Below are 15,269 nucleotides of genomic sequence, written 5' to 3'. Positions count from 1 at the left end.
ATATAAGAACTTCTTCTTGTGAGAAATCTTTATTCTTCTTGAAACTTGACTTGAATACTATACTGAAAAACTTAAAGAAACTTGATTTTTTTTTTTTTTGTGAGGGATTCCTCTCCTAGCATACCACTGAATCTCGCTCTGATATCATGTTGAATTCTATGTTAGTGGTTATACTAGGAGAGTTGTGACATTGATATATTAAGAAACCAAGAAGAAGAACAATAGAGACTAGAGATTGATTAGGGTTAAATAGTTCTTAGGTTGAGAGAGTGTTTTCTACCTAGAGTTACATACTTATACTAAACTAAAACATGATATGGATGTCCACTCTTATAGAAACATAAGACTTTCCATATTGGACATATTATAATACTGACATATTCTAATAATATTATCCACGCCCATGTAAGCTAAATAGTAGCCTTAAGCCCAGGTAAATCATAAATATTGCACCAAGTGGCTTTAAAATGCTTTGATTTTTGTTATGGCCGGGATGGGATCCTCGGAAGTCGGAACATATCAGCCATCAACATGATGCCATGATCAATTGTCCAAACATGTAGTTCACATTCAAGCAAAAAAAAACATGTAGTTTACTATAGGGTCCTGTTAAATACACGCCCGGTTCCTAAGAGGGCACTCTCCAACCCGGAACCGGTTCCTGTTACCAGAAAATATATCCGGTTCACTAAAAATTAGAGGGGCACGCTCCTTGTAACTGGGCGACTTCTTTCCTCGGTCACCAACAGTTGTAACTCATCTAGAGCAACGCGAAGAAAAAAAAAACAGTCGTAACTCGCAAACAAACTCGCAAACAGGTAACCTCTCTCTCTAAAAAAAAAGGCGCTACTTTATTCTCTTTCACATCACCAATCACAAAACCCGTATTCTCAAGTAATTTGTTTGCTAATGGTTTGAACTTCATTCCCATTAAAATTTCGAACTTGATATAAAAAAAAACCAATTAATTAACTTGATTAATGGTTTGGAATTTAGGGTTTCAGTTGTTTAACTTGTTTCTGCGTGAATCCTAACTTTGCACAATTAATTGCTTGTGTATTCTCATATGTTTTTCATTTCTATATGCTGGATACATTTTGACTTGGCTAATTATAGACAAAAGAAAATGAGGGATGGATACATTTCTATATGTTAGTTGTACATTTCAAAATTTGAGTTGGTGCTCACTATTTTAACTTGTTGTAAGAAGTACTGAAAGAAGAGTACTTTGTTTTTTTTCTGCAATTCTTTTTTTTTTTGGGTGTTTGATCACTCACTTGTTTCATTTCGTTTCAGGGAAGTTATTTGCCGAGGAAAAGGGAACTCTGTCAAGGTATGCACATTTCTTCTTAGTCCACTAATAGTGTGAGCTAAATTTTGTATTTGGTCCTGCTAAATTACAATTTTGCATAAGAGCGCTTATGTTAATCTCAATGTGTGGAAATGTGGTTCTGACTTTTGAAGTCATATGAATAGTTTTTTTTACTATGCTGCTAATTTTTAGTGTTATTTTATAGAATTGGTAGCAATGGCAAGGACAAAGATAACCAGCAGATAGGATAATGATCGGATGAAATTAAAATTGGTTAGTAATGATGAGCTTTTAAAAAATAAAAGAAAGCCCCCGACTACTTCAAACCGAAGGAAGAACAAAAAAGTAGCAATGGATTTTGAAAAAACCCATTGTGACGAGGTCGAAACGGAAAATAGTGAAATTCATATGGATGTCAATGAAACTGAAAATGTAGATGGTGGTAATAGTTCTCATCTTGTGGCTAGGGATGGTAGTGGTGACAATAATGATGGTGAGGGTATGGCCGTATGGAAGAAGCTGTCGATGGTGAGGGTATAGAAGAAGATGTCGACAATGATGGTGAAAATGAAAGTGATGGTGATCAGTCTAAGGAAATGGAGGAGGTCGAAGTGAATAAAAAAAGAAAAGGTAAAACTCAAACTAAAGACTTGGAGGCTAACGAAGGCAAGTTTTGAAGTCTATTTGCAACTATTAGTTCATTTATATGTGATCAGATTCAATTATATGATTTATTATTAAATATTATATGATTTTGTGTTTTAGACTCAAAAGCAAACTACCCGGTGCTGTTTTTTTGTATGGCAACTTACTTGTACCTATGTGTGTGTGTGTGTGTGTTTTTTTTTTTCAGGTAATCACCAGATAATCTCTTATTGCTTTTGAGTTGTCATACTAATGCTAAGACTATGTATTTTATTGCTGATTCTGAGAAGGAGGAAGAAGAATGGATTAATTCTATTGGTAGATCAATTGTTCAACATTCTAGATCTGTTATGTATTCAAAAGTTGTTGATTATGATAATTTTAAATGGTAGAAAAAAAACAAAGATTCTTGAGTATGGAATATGGATCTAGTTTTGGGTTTTTGGATGGTGTGGTTGTTTACTGGTAATTTAATTTTATATTGTTGCGTTTGGAGGTTTTAAGCTTAAGATCTATGTATATAACTCTGTTTATTTATGCGCCAAAATGCTACTTTGAGTTTTGCACTATCTGTAAGATTGCAACTATGACTTGCAAATACACCACCACACCATATGGGATTCTAAATTGAAGACATTGTATTTACTGTTCAAAGCTTAGTAAAGTGGTATTTAGTTGCTGACAAATACTCAAAATGTTGGTATTTAGTTGCTGAAAAATGTTGGTATGCTAATTATTAATCAAATTATTATCAAATAAATGATGAAATATTTAAATATTAGAATTTGACAACACAACAACAAGATACCAAATGGTTTAAGAATTTTCGGTGTCTATTTGTTGTATATTTACTTGGTAAATGGTAACCCGATACTGTAATTTATGGTTATGTTTCAACAACCCATTACCGTGGTTTATAGTATTTTACGACAATGTGTTACCGTTCATCAAAATAGCACATACATCAAGATTATACAAAATTTATTTTGAAATCTAAGATTCAAACTATCATAATTCATTTAGTTTCAATTCCATTAGGCAATTTCAATTACATTAATCTCCAATTTATTTATTTTTCATGTTCAATTGATTCTTCTAATATCATATAATCTTCAATTTATTCGACATTGAGATATGAGTATTTGTAGTGCGATAAATCGTTCATTTGAGAGTTGGATAATGAGACATACTTCATTTTAGAGTTAAAATATAGAGGTATTGAGAGTTGAGAAGTAGAGGGAAATTGAGTTGAGTTGAGTCAAGAAAATTGAATTGAGTTGAGTCAAGGAAAATTGAATTGGATGTAGATAATGGAGAAAAGAGAGTGTATTTTGATAGTGTATATAGAGTTAATCTGCAAAAGAAGTTAGTTAAGGACAATAGGAGGTTACCATTATTTTTGATGGAGAGTGTCCTCTTAGAAAATATGGGTTTTAAGTTGGGACACAAATATAATAACAAATTATGGGTTGGAGAGTGCCCTCTTAGAAATGGAGAGTGTATTTAAGATTATCCTTACTATATTAGCATTGCACATTGCTACTCTTAAAAGGTCGTTGCATCTTGCATGTAGAATATTCTTATTGTTTCTTTCTTGTGAGCTTCAGATAACAAGTTTTTGTGGGTGTGATGAGCTTATAGATGATGTATAGCTGTTTGCGACAAACTCATTTATAATTTATTGCCAGATAGCTTTTGAATGGTGATGGTTTGAGAGATCTTGGCATATATTAGATGCTGAGGACTTAAGAGGAAAGTGTTGGGTCTGGCTCGTGGCCAAGCTCCAACATGTGAGTTCATTTAATATTTTGTTTTGTCATTTTTTTTGTTTTTAACTTCTTCCTTCTTTGTCTATGGCCCATGGTTTGGAACTCAGGTTCTGGTAGCCCATCGTTTATTACCAGAAGAAGACTGTGGTTTTGACTTATAGTACTTTACAGTTCTAGACAGGCCCATGGTTTATGGTGTCGTCACTCGTCACTCGTCACTGATGAGATGGGTGCCCAGGGTCCCACTGCTTAATTACATCCATGCATAGCATTGATATTGGCTCATACCACTGTCAAGCCCTGAATTGGGTTTCCTTGCTCATGGAAATTATGTCAAAAGTTTATTTAAAATTTTCATTATAGCATCTCTAAGTGGTGATAGCCCTATTTGCCGTGATAAATAATGGCATATACAAAAAACTCATATTTACTACTGTTTGATACCTTTTTAATTCGGTGGTAAATTTTTTAAAGATTTGCCACACTATTTGATTTACCATCATTTTTGTGACAAATTTTACATGAGGGGGAGGAGCTGTATAAATTTTGTCACGCCAAAATAACACATGAATTTACCACCGAAAAAAAAAAATTGCCGCACCAAAAAAAAAAACCCGATAACATCTCTCCAACCCAATTTCTTCAAAATCCAACTAGTGAGTTGTGATTTTCTCAAGAAAGAAATCACTTCCTCTCCTTAACAGGTTCGTTCCTCTCTCTTCCTCTCTTTCATTCCTCCTCCTCTCTTTCTCTATTCGGTAATATATATATTTTTTGTATTGAGAATGTTTTGGCAACTTTTTAGATAAAAACTTGTTCCTTTTTGTTCAATTTTGGTACCCATCTCTTTATTTTAGTCAATTTTGAAGTATTTTTTATTTGGGTCTGGCCACTTTAGTTAATTTCAAGTGTAATTATGAAATGGGTGTGAGAATTTTGGTTAATTATTTGTTATGACTTACATCCAGTGCACGACAAGGATGTTAAGAACCCCCCCCCAAAAAAACTACTGTATTTCTAATAGGATAAAAGTTATTTGTTCTGGAATGTTACTCAAGCCTGAGCATGGCCCTTGACAACCAAGGGAATCTTGTCCCTTCTAAGATTATTTTATACTTTCTTGAGATTAACAACATATAGTTTATTTTATACTTTCTTAAGATTAACAACCATTGCATATTTTAAATCACACTTGACGGGTTTAAATTTTTTATCAATCAGGGTTTTCCATGTTTTTGCTTTGTCTTATTCGGTCTCATGCATGACTGTCCATTTAATTATGTAGAATGCCGACTGACGAAGAGCGTATGTTTGCTGCGGTTACCATGATGCTAACAATCATGCAAGCTATGATGTGGTACCAATGGTATATGAGAAATAAGCGAAGAGTTATAGTTCCTAGGGCCCTCATTAGAAATTGGGATGCTCAGAGAAATATTGTGTTCACGTGAATTGTAACACCCGTATTTAAAATACGTATTTATTTAATTATTGATTAATTAATTAATTTATTTAGAAATCGGTTGGATTGGATTTGAGATATGTGGGCCTGGTTTCTGGGCTCGAGTCTATGTTGGGTTTGGGTTTCAAACCCAAGTATATAATCACATTGTTCTAGAGAATAGGGTTTTGGAGAGAATAAAATAATAAAAATGGAGGCAGAGAAAAAAAGCTGGATTGCTGGAGGGTGGAGCGCGAACGACTCGGACTCGGAGGAATTCGTAGGAGTTGTTAATATAGGTGAGTAGCTATTTTTGCTATTTCACCGAATTTATAGTTTTTCGAGTATCGGTGTATACTGCCTAAGATTTCTGCCTATTGATACTGTTCATTATCCTGTTTTATTCGATGTCGTGCGTGTCGTATTTATTAAACTTTGTTAAATATCGGAATTTTATTAAACTATTGGAACGGTTCAAGCTTTGGAGTTTCGTTAATGGCGGCGAGCCAAAACAACAGACGCCCTGTATACGATTTGGACTGTTTGTATACGATTGGAAACTGTTAGATATTAAATCTCGTTGGTTGATGTCGGGTTTAGAATCGGTAGTGAGGAGCTGTTCAAGCTCTGACGGTGCGTCAATGGTGTCGCTTGTCCGTTTTTATGTTGAACTATGATGGTTGTAGTGATGTTTAATTGGTTGGTTTGAGTTTGGGTATTGAGGTTGGAATGAGGGTCATTGAATGGGTCTTTGGAAAAAGGTCATTGAAGCTTCGAAGCTCCATTAATGGCGGCACGCCCAGACCTCCTCCAGTAAATTAATTCTAACTGTTTTTGGTTGATTTTGGTTGGTGGATTGATAATGGGTTGATGGGGTAGTGTAGTGTGTGTGTGTGGGGATGTTAATGGTGCTGCTGGAGCTTAGAGAAGTCATTAATGGCGGCGGTAATATTTCCCAGATCTAGTTTTGGTCAAGATTGGGAATTCAATAATGGAAATTGTCGCTTTTGTTAAAGTGGTTGGGGTTTTTCCCCTAATCATTTTCGGTGGGTTTGTGTGGAGGTTTGACGGTGGCCGATTTGGTGGCTGGTGGTGGAGGAGGATGCAGGAGCTGATGGAGAAGATGATCGGTTTGGGCCTTGGGCCGAACCAATCAGTTACTTGGGCCGGTTTAAATTGTTGGGCCAGACCGGTTTTGATATTAGTTAGTGGGTTGGGCCATTTTCTATTGGTTTAGTTTGGGCCCAGGTTTAGTTTAAGTTGTTTGGGCCAAAACTAATTAGTTTTCTTTGGGCCGGTTTCAGTTCAATTTTTAAGCCGAACCCATTTGTGTTTCGGGCCAGTTCAGTTGAAGTTTTTGGGCCTAAACACTAGTTAGTTATTGGGCCGGATTAATCCTTTGTTTCGGACCAGTTTAGTTTAAGTTGTGGACCAGTTTTAGTTTAAGTGTTGGGTCGGTTTCAGTTAAATTCTCCGGGTCGAACCCATTGGTGTTTTGAGCCAGTTTCTAATTTTGGTTTTTGGGCTGGTCATATAACTTAAAATAGATCTAATTGGGTATTTAAATGTTCAGACTTTCGGGTTCTAAGGTTTGGGCTTGGCCAGTTGGGTCCAAACCATTACCTTAGTCATGAGCCCATGAGCCATGCACTTTTGACCTTAGCCACGAACCATGGCTATGACCATGAACCTGTTGAACATGGAAACGACAGTTTGATTTTGACTTTGACTATGACATGTTGACTTTGACTTTGACGTGTTGACCTTGACCGTTGATTGTGGAATGTTGACTTTTTCCAGATTTTAACATATTTGATTATATGGACAAATGTACTGTAGTAATAAAATATTGTCGTGAATTGTCTAACTTGGTTGGTCATTATCTAATTAAGATTTGACGTAAGTAGTGTGTAAAATATATAAATATTGGCACGTAACTAGGGGGGAATTCTGATAATAAGAATTTGATATATATATTTTTGTGAGTATTAAACTACATACGGACTTAGATTCATGGACTTTAGATTTTTGGAATTTGATTGTGGACTGTGGATTGTTTAATTGTACTACATTTTTATGTTGTAAATTGTATGGACAAATCAAATGCAAAAATGTTGTGGAAGCTTGTATAGATTTGGTTGTCATTATCTAATTAAGATTTGACGTTGATATTGTAACGTTATATAATATGTTGGGATATATATATTAAATTCAATAGTTTTGGAGAAATAAATGTATAAACACTCCATTATTATATATGTAAGATGCTACTATGAGGTAGTATAGTATTGGTGAATATTTGCCTACGGGATTGTGGCTTAGTGCAATAATATATTGGCACGTGAAAGAATGAAAATGGTTATGAGATATATTGAGATATTTCCAAATATTATGGCTTAGTGCAATAAGGTATTTGACCTGCACGTGATATAGTGGAATTTTTATGGGTCATAAATGTATGACATTTGAATAAATTACGTAACAAAAATCCTAAAACCTAGCTACCACAACTCATGTGATTTGCCCCCGTGGGTGTGCAATTTGATTGGCCCTTCGGCGTTTCAATTGAATTTGAATGGCCTTCGGTAAGTAATGTAATTGGCCATTCCGGGCGTTTGATGAATCTGAATGGCCTTCAGGCGTAAGTAATGTGATTGGCCCTTCTGGCGTTTCGGTAAAGTTGAATGACCCTTCTGGCGTAGCCGAATAGTGGCTTGATTATTCCGTTCGCAAAATAGAACGAGACACGCGATATTTTATGCCGAATAGTGATAGTACTTACATAATGGCTTTTGTGTGAGGGTTATCTGGTGTGCGGCATCCCGCTCAGGGTAGTTACGCACGGAGTGGTTCATTATGTAAGGGGAGGCATGTGGATGTACATGTTCGGCGTTGGGAAGCGATTGTGGTAGCCAGGGAAACTAGGTAAGACATAGATACGACGTGATTTTAGGGACACGCAATGAAAGACTTAAATAATATAATTAGGGTAATATGTTGGTTAATAATATATCTTTAAATATATGATTGGATAGAGTTTTGCAGAAGGGTGGGTCAAACTAATTACTTGGGTAGAGATGACCCACTCTGTAATTGAGCATAAAATGCGGTACGGATATAATATGCTTGGCTGGTTATAGTTTAGTTGGAACCTAAGGCGCCTCGTGGAGGAACTAAATGCCTTTTTATTATGCGTATGGTTTGTTGTGTGGTTAATAGGAAGTTAAGGCGCCTCAGTGGAGGAACTACCTGCCTTATTTATTGTAGTTAAGAATGTCGTATTAGTTGTTGGAAGTTAAGGCATACCGGTGTGGAGGAACTAAGCGCCTTATAGATTGTGTAAATATATGTATAAGTATATGTTGTATTTTAGGGCTACTCACACCAAAGCATTTTTATAATCTCAACCGATTTGCATGTTTAATTTGTTTATGGGTGTGTTCATTAAATGAACGCAGTTGATAAGTCTTGACAGGTTTCATGTTGAAGAAGGTTGGTTGCTGCTTGTGGTTTGCGTTAGCGTTGCATTTCAGGATATGTTTTGTTTTCCCTCGAGGTGATATAGAGTTTCAGTTGAGACAAAATTATTTGTATTTTTATTTGTAAATTTTTGTAATGAAGAAGACTTTTGTTTAAGTTAAAATTTTTATTGGTTTTTAATTATCCGCATATTTAAACTATTTATGGGTTTTTGGGAGTTGAGAGTGCGTCACACCTCGAAGATTGAAGAGTCGGGAACAAATATTGTTTTTCCGAATTCTGTCGAAATTTGGGGTGTGACACGAATGTTCAGGTGTAGTGACCGTATATGCTACGAACAGTTGAGAATGAGAATATTCATATTTGAACGTCTATGCACTCGATTGCGGGCGTATGGATTAGTTGATACTTCTTTGTTTGATCATATTGAATATATCTATTGAATTCTATTTACTTTAATTGTTGTAGATCTTGGCTTGTTTGTATTGTTTTGATCCATAATATGCTTCTGCTAAAGGTTTTGCAATTGGAGCTGGTTTGAAAGGTGGTCTAGCTGTTTTTTCTATTCTTGCTAGATTGAAAAGTCGAAGGAATATTTCTTATGTGAGGTAATTTGATGTTTGACATTTGAATTTTATTTAGTTTTGGTATAAAGTTTGTATTTTTGAAGTAATTTTGATGCTTTTGTGTTTAGGAAGAGTGTGGGAATGCTTTCAAATGGCAAAGCTGAGCTGTTGTTGTGGCTTGTAAAGAGACATTGAGATATGGTCTTTTTTCTTGGAAGTTTTTCAGAGTCAGCCAACAATGCAAACCGTTCTTCTAAATCGAACCATGCTAAAAGTGTAGAGGAAAGAAAGGAAGAATATAATAGAGCTCGTGCACGAATATTTAGCTCTGAAAATGGTACAAAAGGTGCCAATGTGAAAGCAAAAGATGAAGTGTCAGTGCTGCCTGTAGTCCAGCCCTGCTCCCCAAGGTCAAAAGGGGTTGATGAGAGATTTATTGTTCAAGGACCTGAAAGTCCTTCTTGATAGAGTTATATACTAAAAGCATTACTTTTGTATTAACTCTAATTATTTATATTTTGAATGAGAATCATATGGGCAAATGTTATGCATATTATATATGTTATTAGTTATATGCATGTGTATAATACTTTATGTTGTAGATGATATGGTGTGAACACACAAAAGATCATATCATCAGTACCTTATAAAGTTTAAGTAATCGTTCACAACCTAGATGGATTTGGACAAACTATTAGTACGGTTGTAGTATAATATGGTATTAGTCTATCTTGACTATATGATTACACTAGTACACTTTGTGTGTATTGAATAGGACCAAGTGATGTTATTTCTCTTTATACTGACTGTATAAGAGAACAAACGCCTCTGTTATTATGGATGCTTGTCTTCTTAATCTGGATATAATAACGGGCACTTACGTGCATTGTACATTGCTTTAAATCATCAATGAGTGAGATTCATTTGTGAATCAACAAACTCGATGGATTGGGTAATGACATTGTATGTAAGGTGTGTTGTTGATTATAGAAGGAACTGCGACCCCAGAAGTCGGTTGATGATGTCCCCTCGAGGAGCTCAAAAGATTGTCATGTAAACCCCGCAGTGGATTTATTCCGACATGACAATGAGGTTGAGTGGTACTACTCAAGGACATAAGAAGTTGATTAATGTAGTTGTCGAACTTGACTTAATCAATGACCATTTGATATCTTAAACACGGGGAGATCAACGAGCATATAATATGGAGCCCATAAACACTGACACGTAATTTGGGATTAGGGCGGTAGTGCAACAATGGCCTTTAGTGGAATAAGCCATTTGTTGATGGATTTCGGCCGTGTGTTCTGGGCGAACATGGGAAGTCCAAGCCCGTCAGGAGGCCCAACCCTAATTTCTCCTCATGGTCCCTGTTGTAACCTATAAATAGAATACTCTCTCTCTGGACGAAATTCACTATTCACTGAATTAGAAAAAGAGGTAAGGAAAGCTAGATCCAAATTGGATCTAGCTTTGTGAGAAAGAAGGGGATTGGTAGATCGTTGCCCACACAACGTCCAATCTGTTCTAAAGGAATACAACATAAGATCAAGGGGTTGATTTCGGATTTGATAAAGCTTTGATTATCAGAGATTACATTTTAGCCGATTCTAAAAGGTATATGTTCTCTAATCCAAAATCGTGAGAACCCATTAATTCCGCTGCGCGTGGTTCTCGCGGTTTGTAGAAATATTTGTTTTGAAAATAACGGTTCCTACACTTCTAAGGGTTATGATTCATCTACAGGTAGCAGTAGATCAGGTAGAGGTAGGACAGAACATGATCCTGTTGGTAGGTACAAGACAAACAATAAGGTGGCTATCTTTCGAGATCGTGGACCGTAAGGATCCCGACTATGACTGGAGTTACGACAGGTACACATTGCTTCTTATATACAATTACAGTTAATAGTTAGTCGGCGAGAGCTTGACTATCTACCCGTATACATGTGAGCCATCTCCTTATGACCCTACACGGCTATACCATTGTAGCATTTATTGGATATCCTTGTTCCTTGAAATAAATATAAAATCCAACAGCTCAAAAACTATTGTAAGTAAAACTTAAAAGCTATAGAAGTGTATAATGATCATATATGATGGTTAGTATGGAAGTGAATCTAGGCAATGGGTTACATTTAACTAGGGGCAGTTGTTGAAACTAGATGATACATGGTGTTTTATACTAGTGCACGCCCAAGCCTCTTTCCTAGTAAATATTTTCGAACTTTGTTTGTTATTTGTTTTTTTTTTTGTTTTGTTTTTTTTTTTTTTTTTTTTGAATAATTTTTGGGTTAGTCTTTTCGAACTTTGTTATCTAGGTTGCAAACTGCATATTTGACACCATTTAGATAGTGGGCTTTATTTCAAAACAGCCTTTGTCGACTTCCCCATAGCTATATTATCTTATCATCTTGAAATATGCTAGAAATATGAGCAGTATAATGCTTTTTCAGGTATGCGCAAAGATTTGATCATGAGTTTGGGTTCAGTGGAGGACCATATGCCATTCAACCCATGTATGCTCTAGTTATAGGTTTTTCTTATGCAATTCATACTGCACTAAAGTGTGAGAAGTTTATTTGTTGCCGTTGGTGTGTTAAAGTTGCAGAAAAATCAGTTGGCATGGTTAGGAGAAGGATTTAAGACAAGGAGATTGTCGAGAATGAGATTTCTAGGTACGTGAAATCGATCCAAGAACAAGACAATGAGGATGTAGTACGATTGTAGAATCTTACTATACTACTTTAAAGAGAATGGTTCGGTGAATAGTAGCTTTTTCCGATACTACCCCTATAAAGTTTTGATAATGACGGTTGTGTGTTAGAGGTTAGGTTCGTAATAACGTGTTTGAGTGAAGGGTAAAATGGGCAGTTGACCAGTCAATTTCAGACGCATCTCCTCAATTTTAGCACATTGACATCCATTTTGCAAAAAATTATAATGTTTTGCCACTGCCCAAAACAACTGACCTGTCCTCAGTTTTGGAAATATTTGCAAAATTGCCACTGCCTGGGTTTTATACTTTTGTACTGTCCAGACCAAAAAGTTGACCGAAAATTGTATTTTGCTGCCCGAAAAAAAAAGAAAAGAAATAAAGAAAATCTGACCACACACGTGGCATTCCAGTTTACTAGTATGAATAAGAGCGCACCAAATTCAGTTTGAAAATATGAAAGGTTAACAGGCTAGAGGCCTCAATGCTTTTATGAGATCATGATGGTACAGTGTTAAGGTCAACTACTGCAGGCAACTTCCCATAGCATCGCGGCATGGTTGGGCTCTTCCTTTTGTAGAGCAACCAAGTGTTCCTAATAGGACATCATCTCGCAAGGCCAAACCTCCTGAAGGGCGGGCTTGATCTGTATGTTGGCAATACAACACAAAATTTGTTAATCTCATTTGGAGGGATTTGTGTATGTGTCCTATATCTGCAACAATTGTACTTGTCATTGTCATGACAGTGCGTTTTGTACTTTGGTCCTGCTGGTAGTTGTTATAGACATAGTACAAAATATCAGGATATGGGTATTTATCGATATTCAATTTCTGGATATGTATCGTGGATATAGATATTTGACATTGTTTATGCAAATAGGATATATCTAAAATATCGAAAAATATCGTAAATAATGATATATCATGATACATTATTTATATTTATTTGAAATATAATGGTAAATATTAAATAAAATTATTATATACACAAAATATCTCCAAATATCGCAAAATATCTCCAAATATCGCAAAAATATCCCCAAATATGAGAATATCGTTGATATTTTATATATCAACATTTGATATTTTATATTCTTTTTCCTGGAATATGGATAGTCGGGATATATTGGGATATTTTGTACTATGGTTATAGAGGCTCAATGAGCAGTATTGGTATGTAGCCATTGTGTCTTCCTGAGTGAGAGTTTGCAAATTTGCTATATTCTTGTGTCATTTTGCTATTGGAGTATGGGATGTCACGTGCATTGGAGTACCTTGCATTGTTAATATTAGTTGGTTCACGAATTTGTGTGTGTGTTTGTTGTTTTTTCTTTTCCCACGATAACCACCTTCATTCATTATATTCAAATGATAATAAGAGGGTTTGCAATATTTCGAAACGTAGTGGGGGTGCCCAATTTGCTAGTCTTACGAATGGACTCAGGTCGATTGTTTATACGTTGAAGACTTGAAGTATTGATGATCTTCAGATTCTCTCTACAGAGAACATATCGCACAAATTCAAGTTTTACTTTGCACTCCACCAAACAACAGAAAAATGTGTTTACTTTTCCATTCCCTATCAAACAACTAACCCCAAATGTATTTACTTGAAGGAAAGTGATACTGCTGTGTCATTTTTTTTTTTTTTTTTAAAATTTTTATTTTTAATTTTTATTTATTGGCAAACCTGTTTTAAATGAGATCAGTAACTCTTTGATGCTGGCGGGGTTGGAGCCCCAAACCTCTGGTATCATGGCACCCGCTGCTGTGTCTCGATTGCATGTGTCAAAACATGAGATTTGAATTTGGTGAAGTAAGGAGAGGCTATAATTTTTAAATATTAAAAATTATATAATTATTTTAAAAGAACAAAAAATGAAATATTTGTCGTGGCAAATTTGGACAATCAAACAGCAGCAAATGGTTGCAAATCAGGGCAAATGATATTTACCACAATATCATCAAACAGTGGTAAATTTAAATTTGCCACAATTATTTGTAATTGTTACATAGCAAATTTGCCAGTGGCAAATGGTGACAAAATTTGCATTTGCCACAGCTGCTATCAAACATAGCCCAAAAGTGTCATGCTTGAGATTAAATTTGAAGCAAACCTTCGTAAACAATGACCAACTCTAGGTGGTATAAGCAAATCTAGTTAATAGTGGATCCGTTTTTATTTTGAATATATTTTTTGTTAAAGTAGATCCCAAGTTAGTTTTTTAAATTAATAAAACTTTTGTTTTGCCTAAAAAAGTGTGAGAGTTGCGCAATAAAAAGCCCATGCAATACTCTCATTGTCGTGTTTTTGCCTAAAAAAGTGATAGCGCGACACTCTCATTGTTGCGCGACAGTGGTAGTGCCGTGCCGCATTTGCATCCGAGACTACAAATTTACCTCCATAGATGCGGCTAGACACTTGATGCCTCCAACTTTGCCTCCACCTAGAGGTGGTTTATTCTGAATGGTGAGGGCAAATTTACATTTGATGCCTCCACCTAGAGATGTTCTTATCATGATACCATAAATGGTTGTCAAAATCCAATCAAATTCACACATATTTTTTAATTGGGCACTCATCAAATTGCATTGGGCAACCCCCAAAAAAAAAAAATATTACAAGTTTGCCATGAAAGCCCAAGCCCAACAACCAATTTAACCGGTCTTGCCATGTTGAACTCCCGGGTCGTTTTGAGTGTATACTCAAACGGTCTCGCCATGTCGTTTGAGTATACATTCAAATGGTTTCTCCATATCGTTTGAGTGTATATTAAAATGGTCTCGCCATATCATTTGAGTGTACACTCAAACGGTCTCACCATGTCGTTTCAGTATACACTCAAGCAGTCTTCGCATGTCGTTTGAGACAAAATTTTGGGTTTTTAGCTAGACGATATGGCGGGGTCGTTTGGAAAATCTCCAAGACGACATGGCTGAGTCGTTTGGGGATTTTCTTAGGCGACATAGCCGAGTTGTTTGGACTAAAAAATTTGAGAAATTCATTTTGTTTTTTTTGTCACTTTCATATCCCTTTTCAAACACAATTGTAATTTGTAATACAATTGTCGGGCGAATGCAATTATGTGTGGAATGCTTCACGAGTGGAAAATGGGCGAATGCAATCAAAACGAGAAGATGCAATTTTTTTTTTTTGCTTTTTTGGGTTCAGACTCGTGAGAGAGATGATACCGGCTAGAATGGTCGAAAAATTGGTAGGCGGTATGTGTTGAGGTGGGGGAGGGTGTATTGGGCTATTGTTGTTGGGCTTGGGTTGGAGGCTACCCGATTGAATTCTAGTGGCGCACAATACAATACACGACCCTTTTTTATTTACAG

This window comes from Coptis chinensis, chromosome 1 (assembly GCF_015680905.1).
Source record: "Coptis chinensis isolate HL-2020 chromosome 1, ASM1568090v1, whole genome shotgun sequence".
Lineage (NCBI taxonomy): Eukaryota > Viridiplantae > Streptophyta > Magnoliopsida > Ranunculales > Ranunculaceae > Coptis > Coptis chinensis.
The sequence above is the reverse complement of the archived record's forward strand: the minus strand, read 5'-3'. Positions refer to the sequence as shown.